A 22,362-nucleotide genomic window follows, 5' to 3' on the forward strand; every position below is an offset into this window, starting at 1 on the left:
AGGATTGGACACTCCTAAATTCATACTATGAGGTCACCATTACCCTGATACCAAAACCAGACTAAGACACTACAATTCCAGTCCTAGGCGATATGCTCAAAACTTCTGAGTGTATTTGCCCACCAAAAGATGTGTATAAGAATGTTCATAGTGGCTTTATTCATAATAGTCAAAACTGAAAATGACCAAATATTTATCAATAGGAGAAAGAATTTAAAAATTTTATGTTCTTAGAACCCAGAACAGCATGGATAAATCTCATAGACATTATGTTGAGTGAAATAAACCAGAAACAGAAAAAACTAATTCATGGTCATCTGAATAGTGGTTACCTCCAAATGTGGTGATTATTGTGTTGTTAACTGAAAGAGGATATGATAGAACTTTCTGGAGTGATGGAAATATTCTGTATCTTTTTTTTTTTTTTTTTTTTGCGGTTTGCGGGCCTCTCACTGTTGTGGCCTCTCCCGTTGCGGAGCACAGGCTCCGCAGGCTCAGCGGCCATGGCTCACGGGCCCAGAAGCCCCGCGGCATGTGGGATCCTCCCAGACCAGGGCACAAACCCGTGTCCCCTGCATCGGCAGGCGGACTCTCAACCACTGTGCCACCAGGGAAGTCCCAATATTCTGTATCTTGATCCAGGTGGTGGTGGTTACACTGGTGTATAGAAAAATTCAATTGAGCTGTACACTACAGTTATGCAGTTTATGCACTTCACTGTTATGTTTTTATTTTTACCTCAAAAAGAAAAAAAAACCCTCAAATCTAGCAATGATTCTTTGTTCTAGACCATAAATAATCTCTGAATCAAAGAGTATCACTGGCTCAGTGGTAAAAATAAAATAATAGAACAGAATAAAATAAAGTAGAAGTGAAAAAATTTAATATAAAAGCAAAAATTAAAAAGAGGGAAAAGAAAACACTAGGTTTAAATTTGCCACTTCGAAAAACCCTGCTATATTTTCAGTAAATCCGCAGGGAGGTACGTGAGGAAACCAAAGCTTTGGAGGGATTAAGAGGTATTTCCAAGGCACAGCTAATCAAGATGCAGAGCCACGTTTCAAACCCAAGCCATAGTGTACCATTATACCATGGCTACAATTTTAGTGAGGCCAGGTTGGTCAGTATATCTTCAATACTGTGTTCTCTAGCAAGTGCATATGTCACAGGTTGTATCCTTGAGATAAACCTTGAAATCCTAGTTAATGGGACTGCAGACACCATAGCCATCAATTTCAGGGTCTCTTAGTTTATCTTTGCCAAATGCAGAGTCAGCATATTTGCATTACATTGTATTCTAAGGGGCCTCAAAATGTTTGTGGTGAGGAGCTAGTCTGTTTCTCATTTGAAGCTTTGCTCTTGATTACTCTCCCAGAGGGGGAGTACAATCCAGAAAGTTCATGTACGGGGAGGGGGTGAGCATGCTGACAGGTTTAAGCCAGGCATGTCTTCTTTCCCGTTGGAAATACTTAGGTCATGGTGAGGGGCCTCTGCTGAAGCTTGTGACCCCACAGTCAATCTCAGCTAGGTTTTCAATAAGTCATGAGCAGCCAGTGGGCACCCTGTGGGGTTCAGTTGTCATGGGAATCTGTTTGAAATGCTGAGAGTGAAAGGAAGAAAATGTGTTGAGCATAATTTACTACTTTAAAAATCTATGACTTAGGACTTCCCTGATGGCGCAGTGGTTAAGAATCCGTGGGCCAATGCAGGGGACATGGGTTCGAGCCCTGGTCCGGGAAGATCCCACATGCTGTGGAGCAACTAAGCCTGTGCGCCACACCTACTGAGCCTGCGCTCTAGAGCCCGTGTGCCATAACTACTGAAGCCCGCGCGCCTAGAGCCCGTGTTTCACAACAAGAGAAGCCACCACAATGAAGAGTAGCCTCTGCTCGCCACAACTAGAGAAAGGCCCTGCACAGCAATGAAGACCCAACACAGCCAAAAAAAAAAAAAAAAATCTATGACTTGTAATGTTGAGACGATGTAATGGATTTATTAAGAACACAGCAAGGGTTTGAAAATTATTTCTTAAACATCCTAGCCTTGTAGCTGTAGATTCACAAACTTAATAAGAAAAATTGTTGTCTATTTTTAAAAAAACCCATCTGAAATAAAGCCTTTCCCAAACTAGTTATTATAAATTAATACATCAAAAGTATATTGATTAAAATATTAATCCCATAGAAGGGCAATTCAGTAGCAGCGTACTGAAGGTTGAGGAGTGCTCAGTGGAGGCTGGGGCTTAGGTTAGGACTCGTGTGTGAACTAGGTTTGTAAATGTTCTCTTGGGGTTAATGGTGCATTCATGACATTTGATAATTATTCTGGTTACAAATCAGTGTCAGCAGTAAAATTAAATTATAAATGGACAGAAGAGAAATATTACAGGTGGAAAATATACAAACAAATAGCAACCAAATTCACATTAATAAAAAAAAACAAAACAAAGATGGGAACATCCATCACAGAGTGTTTCTCCAACTGGCAGAGTCACTTAAAGGATCATCCAGCCACATCCTTGATGAATTCAGAGATGTCGCTTATAGACAGTATCTTTATAGCCAGGTCTACTGAATATGTATGTGTTGAATGCAAGAAGACCCGGGAAACTGTAATGCCAAAATATATGCTGGGTAATGGAGAGCAGGTAATTGACTTTATCATCACATAGAGGAACAGTAGCTGTCCAAGTAGGTTATGCTTGGGGCCGGGGTGTGGGGCTCTGTATGGAGGACATGTAATTATTCCTGCTGATTCTGTTCCTTCAGAATTTTCCTCTACCTGTTCCCACATTAGGAGAATCGGTGACTACCTTTCTGGCTTATTGTTTGATGAAGGATTTTTTAAATGAGGATGCTTACTTAACAGTTGTTGTTTATGTCCGCAGAAGCCTAAATGAGATATAGAATTAAGGTAACCAGTTTCGAGTGAGGAACTTGTTTGAAAAATCAGGGTAATATATCCAGCCTTGTTAGGTGACAAGGCCAGAAAACCATTTGACTTTATTAAATGATTTAGGGCCTTGTCATCTATTACTTTGTACTGTTCAAGACTATTCTACCGCTGTCAGGCACTTGTAAGTTGCTGAGCATCTCTGGAGAAATTCCAAGCTAGAGGTAGATTTGGGAGTCATCAGTTTCTGGGTGGCAGCTGAAGTTCTGACCATGGATCAAACCCTGCGGAAAGGAATAGTGAAAAGAAAAGGAAGGCCCAAGTAAACACCAGAGAAATTTGGGTCATGGATGCCAATGAAGAGAATGTCCACTGGAAAGAATATAAGCTGTCAAATCACAAAAACTAGAAAGGGGTAAAAGGCAGATTACAATGGCTTGAAGGGTGCATCCCAGAGAAGAGACCCCACTAGTGTGCCTTTCTGAGTTGCCCATGAGTGCTGGTTCTAGATAGTTCTTTTTTTGCGGTATGCGGGCCTCTCACTGCTGTGGCCTCTCCCGTTGTGGAGCACAGGCTCCGGACGCGCAGGCTCAGCGGCCATGGCTCACAGGCCCAGCCACTCCGTGGCACGTGGGATCCTCCCGGACCGGGGCACGAACCCGTGTCCCCTGCATTGGCAGGCGGACTCTAAACCACTGCGCCACCAGGGAAGCCCCCAGATAGTTCTTTGATACTAGGCAATACACCTGGTAGTGGCTTCATCCACTCAACATAGGTGTACAGTGTCCACTACGAGCCAGGTAACATGCTTAGCCTGGAGATGCAGCAGCAAATAAGACAGACTCGGACCCTGCACGCACAGGCGTTTGCTCCAGCAGGAAGGAGGGCGACTGGACAGGCAATGCCAGTAGATTGTGATGGGGGTCAGGGAATTCTGGGAGCACGTCAAGTCAATGAGAGCCTCCTTAACCTGCACACAGCACTGTCGGGATACCAGCTCCTCTGCAGGAAGCTGCCTGCTCCCTGATACCCCAAAGGCTATGCTAGGAAGGTCCCACCTCTGCCCAGACTCAGGGCACACAGTTTGGAAACATTTCTGGGTTTATCAATGTATTAAGTGAAAACTATTCATTCTCAAGTGTAGGCTTTCCTTAAATAGGGCCTTCCTCTGTGAGCAAGCCTTGGTCTCGGTGGTGGTAGGGTGGGAGGTGTCTCTGCCCCTTTGGAGACACTCAGAAGGACCTGGGAGGTTGGGCGAGCAGTGGGCATGCCTCGTTGCTGAGAGGACAATGGTGTAGTTCAAAGTAGTAGTCCTTGAAGTTGCCCTGGAGCTCACATGCCCTGGAGGGAGAGCCCTCTGATAGCTGAAGAGCAGATGGGATGTATTAGTTTCCTATCGCTGCTGTTAACAACTACAACTTTAGTTGCTTAAAACAGCACAGATCTATTGTCTTACAGTTTTGGAGGTAAGAAGTCCATGGGTTTCACTGGGCTGAAATTCACCTGTTGGCAGACCTGAGTTCGTCTGGAGGCTCTAGGGGAGAATCTGCTTCTTTGACTTTTCCAGGCTTTAGAAGCTCTCTGCATTCCTTGCTTTGGTACCGTCCTTCATCTTCAAAGCCAACAGCATAGCTTCTTCAAATCCCTCTTTGAATCTGACCTCCTCTTCTGTCATCACATTTCCTTCTCTGCCTCTCCTGCCTCCCCCTTTCCTTTCCCTGTGAACCCTTCTGAATACAGTGGGCCCACCCAGATAATCCAGGATAATCTCCCCATCTCCAGATCCTTAAATCAGTCATATCTGCAAAGTCCCTTTTGCCATGTAAGGCAGCATATTAACAGGTGTTGGTGAATAGGGTGTGGACACCTTTGGGGGGGGCTGTTAATATGCCTAGCACCTGAGGACTCTTTGCTAAGGGGAAAAGTAGCTAAATTCCCATTCACAGCTGTTCATCAGGCACCCACTTTGGCTAGGCACTCTGCAGAGGGGGACGGGACCAGGATGCCCACACCACGTTATGACCAAGGAAAGGGTCAAAGGGTTCAGGAGAGGGGAGGGCCACATCCACTTGGGGAGTGAGGGGAGGCCTTTTTTCACCTGGTTGGGGTAAATGCTGTGATAGAGGCACACAGAGTGAAGGAGTTGGAACGTGATTCATCCAACTGGATGAACTAAAGACAGTCCATTGTGTGGTGACAGCATACAGGGGGAGGCGGTGGCATGTAGCCCGGACACTGCAGACCTGGTAAGATTTTAAGGCGAGGAAACAGCTGAGCAAAGTCTGGAAACAAGGAATGCTTTCTTCTTCAGGAAGAGTGAAGGAGGGTCCAGTCGGCAAGGAAGTTCACCTAAGTGGAGTTGCACCACCCAGTTCACAGCAACTGTAGGGAGATAACTGCCCCCTGATTTGAGCATACTGTATCATTACATTAAAGGCTGCCCACCCCCTTCCTCAGGTTAAGCTGTTCTCTTGCATCATTCTGCTTCCTGTCTTGGCCCCTTTAACTCTGTCTTCATTTCCCCTGTTATTCTCCCATTCTCAGTCCTCACTGTGCTATAGATTTGTCTTCTAAACCTCAGGTTCGTAGAACACTTTAGTCCCTCAGGTGATTTCGCTTACAGGTCAGACATTCTTCATTTGGGGGAAGGGCTCAGCTCACTGCTAGCCCATGTTTGGTAAGAGGTGTTGGGTATCAGGCCCCATTATTTTTTACTTAATTAGCCCTTAAGTAAGTGACAGTGCAGTGGTCCAAGTCCAACTCTTTCAAGGAGTTAGGTTTTCAAATGTGGTTATATCCACAGAATAAAAAAGAAATGATCATGAAAGTAAGGTGGGGAGGGATGACTACAAAAGAAATAACTGGTTTTCAGGAATCTATATCATCTGTAACTGTTCTGTCCAACGTGGCAACCACTAACCACATGTGCCTATTTAAATTTAAGTAATTGATAAAAATAAAAATTCAGTTGCACAGCCACATTTAAAACTCTCAGTAGCCACCTGTGGGTAGCAACCATGTTATTGGACAGGGCACATATAGGGCATTTTCATCATTATATAAAGTTCTGTGGGACAGCACTGGTCTGTATCCATGCTCAAAACCCCCAACACCTTCTCGTAAAACCCAAAGCCTCTGTCATGGACTATCACAGTGGTTTCCAAGGAGATGATACTGTCTACTGGGGGGCTTATGGGAAGTATGTGGAGGTGCTACTGGCATTTAGTGAGTGGGGCAGGAATGCCAGACATTGTACGATGCTCAGAATAGTTTCCCACAATGCAAAAGTGTCCTGCATCCAGGAAGACCTTTGAAAGTCCTGAAATCTATTAATTATGACTCAAGCCTAGATCCTAAGTCCCTTTTACACATAAACACAAACTAATTTTTACAGGCTTTTGCTACACATCTAATTATCCAAGAATGCAACCTCAGGGAATGCTTGTACTTTGCTTTGTTCAGAACTCTTCAAGAGTACTTGCCATTTCAGAAAATCTCTATACGGCAACATGATGCTCTTGAGTCGCCAACACACTGGTATCAGTCCATTGTCAGATGCACTGTGATTTGATATACAGGTGCAAGGATCCAATTAACTCATTATAGTTTCTGGTATGGCTGGGAAAGAATTATTTTATTGTAGGCCTTCTACTTCTTCCTGGAGTTTGGGCATTATATTAATTTTTAAAAATTATTAGTGAAGGCTATATTATCTACAGGTTTTTATTACAAGAGAGTAAAAGGGCCATTTGAAGACATTTGTTATATGAAAGAGGCCTTTGTTTCGTAGACTTACAAACCCTCATGGGGCTCTACACGTGATGGGCCTCTGGCTAACACTCTCACCTAACCTTCAGCCACTTTGGACTTGGCACCCTCTGCTCCCACCACACCGGCCTCTTGCTCTTTCTCAAGCCCAGCAAACAGGCTCCTGCCTCAGTCCTTTGCACTTGCTGCCCCAATGGCCTGGAACTTTTTCCTTAGTGGTCTCAGTCCCTCCCTTACTTAAGTCTCAGCTCAAACATCAGAGAGGCCTTCCCTGACCCTGTTGTGTGCAATGGCACCTCCACTTCATTCATCATCCACCCATCCTGTATCTGATGGTTCATTCACTGTCTGCCCCCGGCTCACTCATGGCAGCAGGGACTTTGTCGTGTTCACCACTATACCCAGCACCGTGTTGATGCTCAATATCCCCCTTGAAGGGAGGAAAGAAACTCGAATTCCTCAAGCAAAGTATTCAGGGCATTGAGAACTTACATAGCTTGAATGGATATTAGGATTTTTTGTAATTGAAGTGTAGTTGATTTGCAATATTATATTAGTTTCAGAATTTTGTTTTAAGGTGGGGAAACCATTTTCTAGAAATCTGAAATGTGTAAAAAATGACGACTTGTATCATTACTAACTTTCTTCTTTGTTAGACTAAACAACCCAATTTTTCAAGTTGCTTGTTCTCCTTGGAATTTATCTCCAGTGATGCTGCAAAAAAAGCTTCGAGTTTTGATATGCTGGATCTCAGGAACAGTTTGACGGTTTTCTTACTGCTTATAACCTGCAGTTCCCTACAGAGGCCTCCTCTGCACTGCCGTCTCTGCCAGGCAGTTGCCACGGCATTAATTAAACTAGCAGAATAAAGGCATTGCATGTCATGTTCTGTGTTGAATGCCTTCATGTTATGGATGTATCTCCATGGAGAAATCTGGTACATAAACTGAAAACAAATGCCTGGTAAGTTTACAGAAGCTCAATCAGGGTATTGTTAAGGGAAGAAATTGCTGCACACTGAAATGTGAACTCTGTTGCATGTATCAGATTTTTTAAATGTCTAGAAAAATATGAGTTTACTACCTTTTTTATTTTCCGAATTATATTTCAACTTCATCCCCCAAAACACTTTTTCAGCAGTTTTAAAATGGTCACCTCTCTTTAATAGATACAATTCTTAGTGTTACTGTATCCAGGCAATAGACTATTAACTGCTGTAAAATAAGGATTATATTGCCCCGCTACATTCATAGATATGGATAAAATTTTTGATTTATTTTTAGATGTTCTCAAGTACCATATATACAAACTGTATTAAACATATTGCATTTTAAGAAATATGTTTTTAGTAAAAGTGAGCATAATCAACTATAAAATCAACTGAAAATGGTGGCCTTGCTGTTCCCCAACAGAAGAATAAAAGACTTCGGAAAGATAAGGCTTTATCAGTATGTTCCAAAGATCAGCTCACTAGGCTTCTGTTAAACTAGAATGTGCAAGGATTCTATAGGAGGCTTCTGGAGGCCTTCCTTGGAGGGAGATTGTGGACAAAGTTAGCAAAACACATAGGCCAACCTTGTTAACCTGAGGGCGCAAGGGGAAAGGCATGCTGAGAGCCTCAGGAGGGCAGGAGAGCAGAGTGAACTCTGAAGCAGAGTCTAGTCCGGTGCTTCTCAAAGCATGTTTCTCCAACTGTCCTTACTTGCCAACCATGGTGTAAGAATAGAAATTAAGAATAGGTGGTCAGGGGACTTCCCTGGTGGTGCAGTGGTTAAGAATCCACCTGCCAATGCAGGGGACACGGGTTCGAGCCCTGATCCAGGAAGATCCCACATGCCGCGGAGCAACTAAGCCCATGAGCCACAACTACTGAGCCTGCGCTCTAGAGCCCATGTGCCACAACTACTGAAGCCCACATGCCACAACTGTTGAAGCCCACGTGCCACAACTACTGAAGCCCGTGCACCTAGAACCCATGCTCTGCAACAAGAGAAGCCATTGCAAGAAGCCTGCCCACCGCAGCGAAGAGTAGCCCCCTCTCACCACAACTAGAGAAAGCCCTCATGCAACAATGAAGGCCCAAAGGAGACCCAACACAGCCAAAAATAAAAAAAATTTTTAAAAAAAGAATAGATGCTCAGGATTTTGATAATTATATTTCCATTGAACATAATAGTAGTACATTATATTTTATTATTAACTTAATTCTTAAATTTCTATTTTTACTTTTCTTGTAATACTTTTTACTGTAATGTTTAAAAGTATTGGTCTACTGCAGATTGTATTTTTTTCTCTTAAAAATAATGGTCCCCAGAAGTAGACTCACAGACACAGAAAACAAACTTATGGTTACCAAAGGGGAAAGGCAGGGGAGGGATAAATTAGGAGTTTGGGATTAAAATACGCACACTACTATATATAAAATAGGTAACCAACAAGGACCTACTGTATAGCACAGGGAACTCTACTCAATATCCTGTAATAATCTGTAATGGAAAAGAATCTAATAAAGAACATATATAAAACTGAATCACCTTGCTGTATACCTGAAACTAACACAACATGATAAATCAACTATATTTAAATAAAATTTTTTTAATTAAAAAAATTAAAAGGGTCCCTCACTGCAGATAATTGTAGATCCAGTGGTTGAAATCAAATTGAACTGTGTAAATTAATCCATTGCCAAGAAGTGCACTCTTAGCAGAACTTCATTTAGAGCATAGAAATACAGATTGTTCTCAGTTTTTGTATTCGATGCACAATTCCTGAAAAGTTTGAGGTGTCAGATGGGAGAGGTCAGATTATTTCTAAGGTATGTGCCTACCCTGGTTATGTGATTAATCGTTCATTTAACAAACATGTATTGTTAAATGTTCCAGGTGCTTAGAATAGTGAATAAAATAACAAAAATAGAGTTTACATTCTGGTGGAAGGAGAAGGATAAACTATAAATATAATAAGCAAGCAAATTACACAAATGTAAAACAGTAAATCAGTGATAGAAATGCAAGTTAGGAGTGCCAGGGTTGGGGGTGTGTGTGTATGTGTGACCATTTAGAATACTGTGGTAAGGGTAAGCCTCACTGAGAAGGTGACGTTTGAGTAAAAGTTTGAAGATGATGAGGGGTTAGTCATGTCGCTTTATGGGGGAAGAATGGTCCAGGCTGAGGGAAGTGCTAGTGCAAAGACCCTGGGCTAGGGTAGCTGGGAGGATGGGTGAGGGAGCAGCAAGGAGGCCAGTGTACTAGAGCAGGGTGCTCCAGGGGAGGTGATTGGAGACGAAGCTGGAGAGGGAATGGCAACCTGGATCTCTGGGGCAACTTTGGCTTTTACTCTGAGTGAAATAGGAAACTACAGAGCATAGGGCCAGAAGTGTAGGGGTGGCGGGCTTTAAAAGGGCCATTCAGTCCACTGTGTTTAGAATAGAGTGTGATGGGAGATCAGTTAGGAGGCTGTTCCCAGTGAAAGATGATAATGACTTGGTCTAGGGTGGTAGCAAGAGAGGTGGTGAGAAGTCGGTAGAGTCTAGTTATATACTTTTACGGTGGAGCTAACAAGATTTCCTGAGCTATGGGGATGTAGCATATAAGAGAAAAAAGGAATCAGTTGTCTTGGTCTCATATCTTTTTTTCTACCATTATAACTTCAGAAATGTGCTTCCTCAGAGAAACTTTTCTCTTTATTGTGTGTAAAAACTACACTGAAGAGCCATGAATTCAAACACTGGATTGTGGCCTCCTTCGGGATGGACCTGTATCTTTTCCCATCTCTGAGTCTATCATGAGACATGATTCCAGGTATAATACAGGCTCTTAATAAGTGTTTTATGGTATAAAAATATTATACTTTCATTTACACAGAAGATACATGTGTGTAATTCTCCCATACTTTCCTTGAGACAATAACAAATAATCCCAGCAAGCTATCATACCATATCATCTATTAAATATGTATATCAATGTCTATATGCCATTGATTCTTATTTGGTGGATTTTACCTCCCAATGGCAGTTTAAGCGGTTTAAGCTGCTCTATGGGTTAAATGACTATTTCCAAGTTTTATTGCAATTCCCAGCTTGAAGAAGCACAAGAAGATAATTCTTCAGGAGTACCTCTTGTGATTCAGGATCTGGACTCTGGTGACAGCTCACCAAGACCAGAAGATCCTCACACACATACTCTCTGCTGTAGAGGTAATGGAATGGTAGACATTTGGCATTTTGTAAGATTTGTTCAACGGAAATGCAAACCGAAGAGCTACATTTTTGGAGTTTCAACCATGCCCCTTTTGAAATCTAACTTCAATCGGACCTGAAATCTAGCCCCTTCAAAAACTCTGCCTTTTAGCCTAGGGCCCTGACATCAGCATCCTCTGGTTTTAAAAACAGAATCCCATCCAGAAGAGCTAAAGACACAACTCTCTGGAGGAGCTGTGCCAGACCTTACACCAGGCCCTCCACATGCATAATCCAGCTGACTGCAGCCTTTCACCTTTGAGGCCTGCGTTACCATCCCAAACGACAGACTGGAGAACAGGCTTTGAGTTTAAGCAACTTGCCTAACGTCACCCAGCTAGTTGATGCAGCCAGGATTTAACTCAGATGGTTTGATCCAAAGCCCTTTTAATGTCCACCATCCCACTACTCTGCCTCAACACAATATAACACTTGCCAAATGATAGTCACATTCCTTCCTCTGACATTCCTTCCTCCACCATCCCCTTGTGGAAAACCCTGTGTTAAGAGAGACCAGGGTATCTCTTCCAATTTCTATAGTTTACCAACCCTGGGCATTCATCTTGTCTGGATTGAACTTCAGCCAGTTCATTTTTAGCCAAGTTTCCAATTTAGGCTGCCAGTGGGCAAAATACAAAAACCAACCTGTCAGAATCAGTTGAAAAAGAAATACAGGCTGGGGATTCTTGGCATAATGATGAAGCAGGAGGTCCAGGTCCCTTGCTGGTGTTTTAAACGGTCTCCTACTGACACAGAACAGGCAACATCCCTCTGGCAGGAGACACAAGAGCAGCAACCCCTCAGTGGACGAGCAATCCCCACAAACCACCTTTTGGGTTTTCGGAGAGAAGGATGGATTTGCTGGAGCCAAAATGAAACAAGACTCTAACTGTGCCACCTCAGCACCTGAAATTGAATAGTGCTTGGTGATGGTACAAGGAGCACAATAAATATTAAATCAGCCAAACTGAATTTGATTGACCACGGGAGTCAAAGCGGGAAACCAAAAAGAATTGATTGAAATGGTTCTGCTCATCCCTCTGTTCACCCTCCACCTACATCCATCCTTCCCTTTATCTGTTCCTTCCACCTGCTCAGTCCTCAGCTGCCAGCAGTGCTGTGAACACACTAACCCTAAGGAAGCCTATGTGGGAAGGTGAGGGGGCAGAACCTGTGGGCCTCAAGCGTGCTGAGGCTCCAGTCTTTTGTCTCCGCTCAGCCTGGAAGCAAGGGTAAAGTCAGGAGAGAAAGATCCAGGGCAGATGTGGGTGAAGATCCTCCAGATTCTGATGGGAGGGAGACCAAGAAAGAGGGAAGGAGGAGAGTTGAGAGGAGGTGAAAGTTAAGGAGGCCAGGGAGTGGAAAAACTAGGAAAGGGAGGAGGGACGGAATGAACTAAAAAGGCAGGACCCTACCCAGAAACCACCAGGGAGGCCCTCAGAATAACTTGCCCAAATACCACTACTGTGCCGTCCTACTCTGTCTTCCAGTCCCTAGATAATTTTAAAATTTAAAATCGGTATCAAGATAGATGTCTGAGAAGTCTTTCTAATCTACCTACTGAGCCCCGGTGGGACTGAAGCCCACCTGCCTGGAGCCCCGCTGTCTTCCTTCACAGACCCACTGGCAGTTACCCGCCTCCATCTGTGTGCAGGCCTGTCTTCCCCCATTCCCCAAAACGGAAAGGCTGTCAAGGGCAAGGACTGTCTCTAATAGGTCTTTTTAATTTTTTTTAATTTAATTTAATTTTTTTATACAGCAGGTTCTTATTATCTATTTTATACTTACTAGTGCATATATATGTCAATCCCAATCTCCCAATTCATCCCACCACCACAAATAGGTCTTTATAGTCCCTGCCCTTAATATGATTCCTGCCTCATGGCAGGGACTTAATAAATAAAAAACCTAAGTACCATAAAACCAAATCATTGGGCAGACACAGACTATATCCTGTGTGACTGCATGTATAGAAACATCCAAAACAGGCAAAACTAATCTGGGGACAGGAGTTGAGTACGGGTAGTAATGGGAGGTGGTGTGAGGGGGCCTTTTAGGAGTGATGATATTCTATCACTTGAGCTGGGTAGTACTTTTTTTTAATATTATAAATCTGCTTTATTTAGCAATCATAGCGGCAAAGAGCAGAGGAAACAACACAGGGATACAGACCCTGTACATCACAGAACTAGCCATTTGTGCTTTCATGATCACTGCAAGGGAGGACTCAGCGCCTATATGATGGGGAATTCCTAGGCCAGTGGAAAGCAAGGGGGAGTTGCCCCGTTGTGGCGTAGGACCCAGGCAGTGACCTTCTGATAGTGAGCAATGGAAGCTCAGGTGGAATAGGTGTTGGCAGAGAGGAGATGAGGGCTCTCAGCAACTTCAGTTCTAACTCAAGGAGTAAAAGAAGTAGGAAGCAGGAGAGAAGAAGGAACTGGAGGAGAGGGCAATGCAGCTGAGAGGGGGCCTGAGACATTGTGGAACCAAGGCAAAGGCAGGGCTTCAGTGCTTATAGCTCTTCCTGCTGGAGGAGGAGTCGGGGGTGTACTTGATGGTGGAACTGCTGCCCCCGGCGGAACTGAGGCCACTTCCCATGGCAAGCTGAATAGTACTTTTTTTGTGTTTCCATTGTGAAATTTAATAAGCTGTTCACTTATGATTTGTGCACTTTTCTGTATGTATATGTATGCTTCGATAAAAAGTTTACTAAAATTAAAAAAGAAAAAAGAATTAGCTACTCCAGACAGAGAATCTATCAAAAGAAATTGAGGTGGGTGAGAGATTTCTAATTATACATGGAGCTGCTTCTCCTTTCTTCTGCTGAGTATGAATTAAAATAGCTTTCAAATTATGTGACAAGCCTCACTAGCACTTCCTAAACATAATTACTCAGTAGCGTGTCTTATTTCACTGCTGATCAATCACTGATCTTTAACAGGTCAACAAAAAGAAATGCATCCATATGTATGTGCAAAGCACAATCTAATTAAGGACCTCTGTAGTCCCATGTTCTATATTACTGATTCCCAAAAATGTTGTTTCACTGGAGGTGAACAAGAAGCCTTTCCTGCATCAGTAAGGTTTCAGACACTGAAAAGTGAATTGTGCCTCTGATTAATTGACTTTAATAATAATACTTTTATTTATATAGAGACTTTGCCAAGGCATTCGGGGAGCTGTAAAGCAACCCATAATCCATGATTAAAGCATTACACAAGCAATATATAACATGCCTCCCTCCTAGAGTAAAAGAAAGGGAAGAGATGGATGGGGCTGAGATATAAAGGTGCAGGAGAGGGAACGGGCTATAGATTCAGTGTGGAAAGGGTGATAGATGCTTCATTAGGGAAAGAGGGGAGTTTTCCTGGGATTGGCGAAAGAGTGTAATTTAATAGAGTTGCATTGCAATAGTGGCCTACGGGGAGTCAGTCCGGGCCTGCAGAGATGTGTGCACTTCCTCCACTCCAAGCCTGATGGAGAGAGCACAGATAATCATCACATCTTTCCTGTCAGCTACATCCTATCTATGAGCAAAGTTTTTCATAATGATCCAAACAGCAGAAGTTAAGGGAAAACATATAAATTATTCCTCACTTCTTGACATTGGCAAAAGATCTAGGTAATTTTCTTTTTATCAGCTCTTAGTGAAGTCCTGGGAAATATAAACATATGTGCAAGTGACTGTGAAGGTGCCCAAGTGTGAAAGTTCTGAGAGAACAACAGCAGGAACTGAGAATTAGGTGTGATCAGCTGGGGCTTCCTTCCTCTGCACACCCGTCCCCAGTCCCACCTGCACGCCTTTCCCATGCCTGTGCCCTGCCTGCCTCAACCTCCATCTGGCCACATGACATCTCTCCTCACTGTAGCCCCTCGCTTGGTCTTTTCAGTTTTTTACTTTCTTTTATTGTGATTTGCAACCAATGCATGGACATTATTTTAAAATGTGCAAAGCATAGAAAGAGGTAAAGAAGTAGAAAAAAATTATGCCTCGTCCAACCACCCAAAAGGAACTGCTTTTGAGATTTTCTAAAATATTAAATATTGCATTAATGTGTATGTGACATATTTATGAGAATAACATCTCCATGGATATGTACCAAAGTGTTGTCGGTGGTTATTCTAGGTGGTGGAATGATGGTTGATTCTCACTTTTATCTTTATACCTTTATATAATATTGGGGAAAAAATATATATGTAGGTATCTGTTAGTTAAAATCAGGGAAAAACAATAATGTAAAAAGAGTCAAGCAGGTCATTTCTCTGCTGAGCTTTGTCACCTGATATTAAATGTTATCTAGTCCATCTTTTTTAGATGGGATGATATAAAATACGACTGCCAAAAAGATGAGATGGCAGATGCTGAAACAACATTTTTGGACAGAAAGTTGGTGGTCTAGTTCTACTCCACTCCAGGTTACAAGTTTAATTTGTATTTAGTTTGGTCATATGAGTAATAAGAGAGTCACTGAAGGAAAAGTACAAATAATTAACAATAACCACAAGTGATGAGATGGAAGATTAACAGTGACACAGCCCCACTAGCAAGGAGATATGTGCAGTTAAACAGAAAGGCCAAGATCACTAAAGGGAATTTTTCGCTAGCCAGGGCTGGGGCAGGGAATTCCCTATGGCTAAATTAATTCCACCTAGTCCCTGGGTAAATCAAATCAAATCTTTATCTGATGCTGGGTAGATACAGTGGCTAATATCTACCCAATAGACAACGACGTTGTCTGTAATGAAGTAAAAAAGTTTTAAACCCCTCTTGTTTTGTGTTGTTCTTATCTAGGTTGGCTATGTAGTCATGTGCCTTTGTTTGATGAAAGCTGAAAAGATGTTCCGGCAGGGAGGAAGGGGAGCCAGAGTTTACTGGGAATCCTTGGGCAATGAGTGATTGATTAGTGGGTGAGGAGTCAAGTGAGAGCTAGTGCCCTGGATTGAATAAAAGAGCTTCCATTATTCAGAGAATGCTAGAGAAGGATGGAGAGAGACTGCATGGAAGGCTGCCATGAGTCGGAGAAAAAAGCAACTTTCTGGAAAAGAAAGCAGACATTAGGGCAAAGGAGGCAACCGTATTCTACCTACTGAGCAAAAAATTTGACAGTAGGAAGGACAGAGGATAAAAAATTAGAGGGAGGCAGATTGTAGAATGTTATATGTGTTTTGCTTTCGTGGGACTATTTCTCCTTCAATATTTGCCCTTCTCTTGATTGCTGATTACATAATCACCAATTTTATAGATTTTTCTGTTCAAGATGAGAGATTCTTTTTAAAGTCTGCGACTGATGCTACATGATTGCTTAGTCTTATCTCTTGGCATGTTTGTATTTGCCTGCAGTATGTGGCATCTGAGACTATTACAGAAGAAAGAAAACAGGGAAGAGTAGAAGCCATCTCTGTTACTCAGAGTGGGGTAGCAGCTGAGTCAAAGCTGGGATTATCAGGTAACAAACTGAGGTTCGATTCTTGGATTACTGTGATGTGATAAGACTGTCTTTCTCTAAACAGTGTTTATCAAACTGAAGGTTGGGGTCCGTTACTGAATTGTGAAATCAGTTGGGTGGATTACTCAGCAATTTTACAAAATTAAAGAAATAGAACAGAAAATATCAGAATGCATTGCGTGTAGTAAGGGCAAGTATTGTTTCATAAAACTTCTGTTGTTGCACGCACACACATGTACACACATACACATACTCCTGTGTGTACTGATTTGCAATGTAAAATGTATTTTTTTATATGTGTCAGAGTAAAAAAATAATTTCAAAGCTACTTTCATAGAGTACATTCTTTAATAATACCAAATTACAAGTTAAAAATATGGAAGCATTATAATCCCAATTCTTTGGAAAATTATACTTTATTGCAGTAATTTTCTACAAGGATTTTGAAGCAAGGAGAGCCCAGGCTTGAGTTGTTTCAAACCAGACCAAGCAAAGACATTCTCAGAAACTGCACCCAACTGGCAGGTTAAACCTTTCAGTAAAACTAGTGAGGGTGAATGTATCTTTGTGTGAGTGGGTATTTGACTTAACACATCACCTTTTGAAGCCCAAACACATTAAATCTACATATGTTCAACTTTTGGTGATTTAGGATAATACATGGAGGCTAGTGGATCAGAGAATTAAAAATACTAGGTAAGGGGCTTCCCTGGTGGCACAGTGGTTGAGAGTCCGCCTGCCGATGCAGGGGACACGGGTTCGTGCTCTGGTCCGGGACGATCCCACATGCCGCGGAGCGGCTGGGCCCGTGAGCCATGGTCGCTGAGCCTGCGCGTCCGGAGCCTGTGCTCCGCAACGGCAGAGGCCGCAACAGTGAGAGGCCCGCGTACCGCAGAAAAAGAAAAATACTAGGTAAGAAAAATATCACTTGTATTTGCTTTGGAATATGCTACTTGAGTTTTCTTATTAGATTTACCTCACTATGTACATTTCCTGTTTAGTTGTATTAAGATGAATTTCCTTCGCTGAACAGACTTTCTGACAGAAGGTAGGTAACTCAGAAGCAAACTGAGTGATTGAAAATTGCCACTTTGACATTAAAATTTGCCTCATATAATCCATGAAGAAGCTATCTTATATGAAATTTTGCAGCTGGCAAAATTCACAGTTATGACATATATATTTGAGTATTATTTCTTCTATTACATAGTATTTGACATAGAAAAAAAATTAATTTGTCTAATCAAGCTTAAGTCCTATTGAAGATGAATTTGTCTTAGAAGTACCAAAACATTTTTATTATTAGGAAATTTTACACCTAAGTCTGTCTTGTTGTATAGTCAGTGGAGGGTGAATAGCATCCTACCTTGATATTCATGTGCACACCCACCTGAATTGATCCATACACTCCCCAGCCAGGTCCTTGCTACTTTTCCAGGATGTAACTCAAGAGCTTGGTGTAGAATGGGTCATCAGTGACCTGGATGTAAGAAAATAAATTATTTAAGCAATAATGTATTTTAATTTTATTTTAACATAGTTTAAAAAATCAATACCTGGGCTTCCCTGGTGGCGCAGTGGTTGAGAGTCCGCCTGCCGATGCAGGGGACACGGGTTTGTGCCTCGGTCTGGGAAGATCCCACATGCCGCGGAGCGGCTGGGCCCGTGAGCCATGGCCGCTGAGCCTGCGCATCTGGAGCCTGTGCTCCACAACGGGAGAGGCCACAGCAGTGAGAGGCCCGCGTACTGCAAAAAAAAAAAAAAAAAAAAAATCAATACCTGAAATTCCCCCCAAAAGGAAGCACTCAGTGAAGAGAAGGTGGGGTAAGTGATGAGGAGGCATTGAGGAAGATAAAGAGCAGTGAAAAAATGAATTGCACGAGTTTGGCACCAAACTCTTAAGGGGAAGCATTTTTAAATCTTTTTCTTTGACAGTATTGCTAACTGAACTCCTAGGCAATCAGTCTTCTATGAAGTAGCATTTTAAGAGCTTATACCAACAGATTGAAATGTGGTGGTTGCTTTTTGAATTTTCATTCTCTGAAAATTCATCTTTCAATCTGTTCCTCACTTAGTTGTTTGGAGTTATGTAGTACTCTCTTTAATAATTAGCAATCAGATTTCTTCAAAAGAAAAAAAATCCCTTGCAAAATTATCTTTTTTTTAAAAAGAGTTGCTGATTAAAGAGCACTAGTTCTTGGTAAGAGTGCTGTAGATTACTCGGCAGCACACATCTTTATTCATGAACACCCTTTGAAATTCAGTTTTGCATGTATTTAATGTAATTTTTTTTCAAAATGAATGAAGTTATTTAAAAATGAGAATAAATACCCTGCATTTAGTCCTTTGAAACAATTAAAATAGTCAAAAGTGATTGTCCTTAAAAAGCCTCTTTGCTTAGAAAAGCATATTGGATATCACTTTCTTTGTAAGTTTTAAAAATACTAAACACAATCTGTATCAAAACCATAGCTGTCTTTTTTGCAGAAATTGACAAGCTGATATTAAAATTCATATGGAAATGCAGGGAACCCAGAATAGCCAAAACAATCTTGAGAAAGAAGAGCAAAGTTGGAGGACACACGCAACAATTTCAAAACTTACTACAAAGCTACAATAGTCAAGACTAGCATAAAATTAGCATATGTTTAGACATATAGAGCAATGGAACAGAATTGAGAGTCCAAAAACAACCCATACATTTATGGTCACCTAATTTTTGACAAGGGTGAAAGAGAATTCAATGGGGAAGAATAGTCTTTTCAACAAGTAATGCTAGGACAACTGGATATCCATGTACAAAAAAATGAAGTCATATCCCTACTTTACACCATATACAAATTTTAATTCAAAATTAATCATAGACCTAAATGTAAGAGCAAAAACTATGAAACTCTTAGAAGAAAACTTAGAGGTAAATCTTTGTGACCTTGGATTAGGCAATTGTTTCTTAGAAATGGCACCAAAAAACAAGTAACAAAAGACAAAATAGATTGAACATCATCAAGGATGAGAACTTTTGTGCTTGAAAGGATAGCATCAAGAAAGTGAAAGTTCAACCACAGAATGGGAGAAAATATTTGCCGATCATATATCTGATAAAAGTTTGATATCCAGAATAAACATTTATAACTCAACAACAAAAGACAACCTAATTTTAAAATGAGCAAAGAATTTGAATAGATAGTGTTCCTAGAATCTATTTAAGTGGTCAATAATTACGTGAAGAGGTTCTCAGCATCATTGTTATTAGGTAAATGTACATCAAAACCACAATGAGATACCATTTCACACATGTTAGGATGGCTATGATAAAAAAGATGGACAGTCATAAGTGTTGATGAAGATGTGGAGAGACTGGAACCCTCATGTATTACAAGTGGGTACGTGAAATGGTTCAGCTGCTTTGGAAACTGTTTGGAAGTTTCTGAAAATATTAAACTTAGAGTTACCATATGTCCCAACAATTACATTCCTAGATATAGACTCAAAGGAACTGAAAGCATATGTCCACACAAAAAATTTGTACATTAATGTTCATAGCAACACTATGCATAAAAGCCGAAAAGTAGAACCAAATGTCCAGTCAACTGATGAATGGATAAACAAGATGTACATCCTCACAATGGAGTTTTATTTTTCAGCTATGAATTATTAAGCTATGAAGAGAAATGGAGTGCTGATACATTCTACAACATGGATGAACCTTAAAATCATTGTGCTAAGTGAAAGAAGCCAGACATATAGGCCACATATTGTATGGTTCTACTCGTATGAAATGTCCAGAATAGGCAAATCCATAGAAACAGAAAGATGAATAGTTGGCATGGCTGGAGGGAGGAGAGAAAGAAGAGTGACTGCTAATGGGTAAGGGATTTCCCTGAGGGGATGAAAATATTCTAGAATTAGATAGTGGTAATGGTATATAATAATACCACTAAAAAGTACACTTTGAAACGGTTAATTTTATGGTATGTGAATTATATCTTAATAAAAAAAACAAAAAATACTTTTTATGGGACAACTGAGGAAATTTAGACATGGTCTAAATATTAGACAATATTAGGGAAGAATTTCTAATTTTCTTAGGGTGAAAATGATATGGCTATAAAAGAAGAATATCATTATTTTAAATTGACAAATTCTGAAATATTTAAGGATAAAATTTATGATGTTTGAAACTTATTTTCATATGGTTCAACAAGAGAGAAATATTTTTATATATGTATAAATAAAGCAAAGTTAGCAAAACAATGGTTCAGTCTAAGTGGGGGGCATCTGAGTATATACTCTACTCTTTTTCAACTTTACTTGAAATTTTTCGTGAAATAAAGTTGGGAAAAGGAGAAAAAAAAGTTCCTTAAAGTTTCATCATTTGTCACGTAGTAAATACTTTGTGGGTTGGTTTTTAGAAGCAAGAGATAATTTATAAAATGCTATACAGAATTTAGTGATTTCTGTTTTAAAACTCTGCATCTTTAGAGATTGGAATGTCTGTCACCACTCAGTTATGACAAATGCAAAATCCATTATTTTATGATAAGTCAATTGTTAACCGTCATTATTTTATTTTATAAATTTAAGACATGCTTTACTTTCCTATTAAAATTCTTTTTAGAAAAATTTCAGGGCTGCTCAGGATTAGATGATAATAGCAAGCAACAATTATTTTGATGGCAAACTTTATTTTCCAAGCTGCGGGGAAAAAATTTTATTAGGACAGTCTTCAGAGAGTAAAAACAGAAACGTTAGACTTAGCTAGAAATTCACAGCATGAGATTCTTGAGAGAAACAGCACATAAATGAGTAGTAGACATTTTGTAACTAGGATTGATGAGCTGACTGAACTAGGAAAAGTAGAGACAGCGTAGGCAAAATATTGTATAGACAAATCCCACTTAAGACTGATAAAGCAGGGACTTCCCTGGTGGCGCAGTGGTTAAGAATCCGCCTGCCAATGCAGGGAACACGGGCTTGAGCCCTGGTCCGGGAAGATCCCACATGCCGCAGAGCAACTAAGCCCGTACGCCACAACTACTGAGCCTGTGCTCTAGAGCGCGCGAGCCACAACTACTGGGCCCAGGCACCACAACTGTTGAAGCCCAAGTGCCTAGAGCCCGTGCTCCGCAACAAGAGAAGCCACTGCAATGAGAAGCCCGTGCACTGCAACGAAGAGTAGCCCCCGCTGTCCGCAATTAGAGAAAGCCCACACACAGCAACAAAGACCCAACGCAGCCAAAAATAAATTAATTAATTAAAAAAAAGTTATTTAAAAAAAAAGACTGATAAAGCAGCCCTCTTGGTGCTCAGGACCTGGGGGCCTTGTTATCCTGCACCCTCTCACCCTGCCAGGCCATCCACCCATGACAGCCTTCTTCTGACCTTCCAACAACAAAGCTTTCTGCTCTAGGGGGAAGCCTTGGACCTCTGTGGACACACTTATTGGTAAGACAGAGACAAGTTTTCAACCAAAGAGTTCTATCTCTTTCAAGAAGTAAGAAAGGCCTTACAGAGCAACATCTACAGCACCTGAATATGGAAACCTTTACTCCTTCATCCATTTACCCTCTCACTGTCAGGCTTTGCATATATGTGCCATCAGAGCAAGAATGCCATTGATCTTGTTCACCTCTCTATGCCACCTGACATAAGGCAAGTGCTCGGTTAATACTGATTGAATAAATAAGTATTATCGAGTGCCAACTATGTACCATACTCTATATGTCAGGTATTGGGGTTACTAGGATGGAGAAGACATGATCCTAGCACTTGAGGAACTTTCAAACTCTTAAGAGAAACAGCCATAAACAGATTATTATAATATTGCAAGTACAATGGAAGGGATACCTATGAGGTATTATGAGATTACAGAGGTAGGTAGACTTAGGAAAACCTTGCATAGCTGCAATCCATAGTTACATTAGTAGTTTTAGTGACAGTGGGGGGCTTGTTTCATTGAAGAACTGCCTCTATTCGAACAGTGTAATTGAAACCCAGAGGCCCATGTAACCAATGTCT

Source organism: Monodon monoceros, unplaced genomic scaffold (genome assembly GCF_005190385.1).
Source record: "Monodon monoceros isolate NGI ecotype Baffin Bay Population unplaced genomic scaffold, NGI_Narwhal_1 Super_Scaffold_2, whole genome shotgun sequence".
Taxonomy (NCBI): Eukaryota; Metazoa; Chordata; class Mammalia; order Artiodactyla; family Monodontidae; genus Monodon; species Monodon monoceros.